We start from the raw sequence: 2842 nt of genomic DNA on the forward strand, positions 1-2842 counted from the left end.
TAACTCTCGTGTCTAGGGGAAAATATTGCTCACATTCAAGATGGGATTTACGTTTTTTTCACCCAACACATGCAATAAGAGATGTTCATAGTTACTCAAACCATACGCAATTTGCCTCTTATTCACTCCCCTTGCATGCCGCCATTTTGTTTTTGAGGTCATTTGGGGACGCTCTGTGTGAAGTCATTTTATGGTAATTTTAAAGAATGTCATCGCTTGTGCTAGTTATATTTAGTCAAGTTTTGACTAAATATTTTAACATCGAGGGGGAATCGAAACGAGGGTCGTGGTGTATGTGCGTGTGTGCGTGTGTGCGTGTGTGTGTGTGTCTGTGTGTGTGTGTAGAGCGATTCAGAGTAAACTACTGGACCGATCTTTATGAAATTTGACATGAGAGTTTCTGGGTATGAAATCCCCATACATTTTTTTCATTTTTTTTGATAAATGTCTTTGATGACGTCATATCCGGCTTTTCGTGAAAGTTGAGGCGGCACTGTCACGCCCTCATTTTTCAACCAAATTGGTTCAAATTTTGGTCAAGTAATCTTCGACGAAGCCCGGACTTCGGTATTGCATTTCAGCTTGGTGGCTTAAAAATTAATTAATGACTTTGGTCATTAAAAATCTGAAAATTGTAAAAAAAAAAATAAAAATTTATAAAACGATCCAAATTTACGTTTATCTTATTCTCCATCATTTGCTGATTCCAAAAACATATAAATATGTTATATTCGGATTAAAAACAAGCTCTGAAAATTAAATATATAAAAATTATTATCAAAATTAAATTTTCCAAATCAATTTAAAAACACTTTCATCTTATTCCTTGTCGATTCCTGATTCCAAAAACATATAGATATGATATGTTTGGATTAAAAACATGCTCAGAAAGTTAAAACGAAGAGAGGTACAGAAAAGCGTGCTATCCTTCCCAGCGCAACTACTACCCCGCTCTTCTTGTCAATTTCACTGCCTATGCCGTGAGCGGTGGACTGACGATGCTACGAGTATACGGTCTTGCTGCGTTGCATTGCGTTCAGTTTCATTCTGTGAGTTCGACAGCTACTTGACTAAATGTTGTATTTTCGCCTTACGCGACTTGTTTTTTTTCTACAGTCACCTGCTTTCTGAGCGAAATCCTTGCTCTACACCAGTGACCACTGCGAATGAGACAAGAACGAGGTAGGTTTGACATATCAGCAATTTCTATTAAAGGCTAAAAAAAAAAAAAGTTTTCATAAAAAAAGGCTTAATAAAACAAATCCCGTATATGTTTATATTTTCAACAAATCATGTTTCAGTGGAACCCCCTTTCTCAAGACCAACACAAGAATCTGAGAAAACCAGGTCTTAACATGGAGGGTCTTAATAGGGGTGTTTCACTGTATTCAGGATATTTTATAATAAAACATGATGTACTAAGCATACTTAAAGACACAATTTGACTATTGTAACCAAAAATATGTTTGCGTTAATTAGCGTCTGGACAATTAAACATACAGTGTCAATCCAACTGCTTTATTTAAGTTTATGTTATAAATGAATTTTTTCCAGATCATGGAGCAGTTGTATATCCTGTGTGGAGGCAGCCTTTATTCAGGGGAGCAGATCGTCATTCCGCAACAGAAGGGAAGAGACACCATACACAGAGTCAGTACCGAGCGTGGTGATTCAATTGTTGTTGCAGAGGGGCAGGCTGTGCATGTACGTTGTCGCAGTTCATATACAAACAAGCACAACATAGCAGCCTACCTTCGGGGAAAAAAAGATGAAGATACTGCTGCAAATTTGAACCAAGGACTGCGGTCAAAGAATCAGCCCTTTGATTTCAGGAAATGTTGTTTATTTTGTGGCAAGCATGCAGAACTTGTTTCAAAACGAGGTCCAACAGTACTTCCTGTTCGCACTTTAGATTTTCAGAAGACCGTCTATAGAATCTGTGCTGAAAGAGCAGACGATGGGCTGAAAAGGTAAAAGGCAGGATAGAATTCGTCTCGGACCTTCCAGCAGGGGGTCCTGATTTGGCCTATTATGGTCCGCTGGACCCGAAAAGCAACAGCTAACTAACTAACTACCTTCCAGCAGCTGATGCTTTGTACCACCAATCATGCAGCACCAATTTTAGAACAAAAAGGAAACTTCCAAAGTGCTTTGCATCAGACACTGACAACAAAAGACCAAAACAAGGAAGACCAGTCGATGAAAAAAGAGCAGAAGCGTTCAGAAAAGTTGTCAATTATCTGCAAGAAAACGATACAGAACAAGTCACCATCATCGACCTCATCAGCAAAATGAAAGAGTTTACAGGTGGTGACTGTTATAGTCACTCAAAGATGAAAGAAGAATTTAAGAAACATTTTGGTGATGAAATTATCATCACAGAAATGGATGGGAAAGCAAACGTGGTAACATTTCAGAGGACAACATGGTCTTCTTCATTCCTTTTATTTGACACCTGAGACGACCGACGAAGAAACTCAAAAAGACAACATCATCAGAGCTGCTGCTGAACTTATCAAAAGTGACATTAAGAAGATAAACACCAGCAGAAAAGAATACCCAAGTCCAGACAGCACTTCCTCAATTACAGCAAACCTTGATTTTGTGCCAAAATCCTTGCAAACTTTCCTCGGAGAGATCTTCAGTGGAAAGGACACTGATGTGAAGGTTGCTTCAATCGGCCAAGCAATTATGCAAGCAGCTCTCCCAAGAATTGTAATTGCTCCACTACAGATTCGTCTTGGAGTTCAGATGCACCACTGTTTTGGTTCCAAGTTCCTGATTGACACGCTGTACTCCCTTGGACTTTTCAGCTCCTCTTACAGAGAAGTAAAGACGTACG

This window comes from Littorina saxatilis, linkage group LG1 (assembly GCF_037325665.1).
Source record: "Littorina saxatilis isolate snail1 linkage group LG1, US_GU_Lsax_2.0, whole genome shotgun sequence".
Taxonomy (NCBI): domain Eukaryota; kingdom Metazoa; phylum Mollusca; class Gastropoda; order Littorinimorpha; family Littorinidae; genus Littorina; species Littorina saxatilis.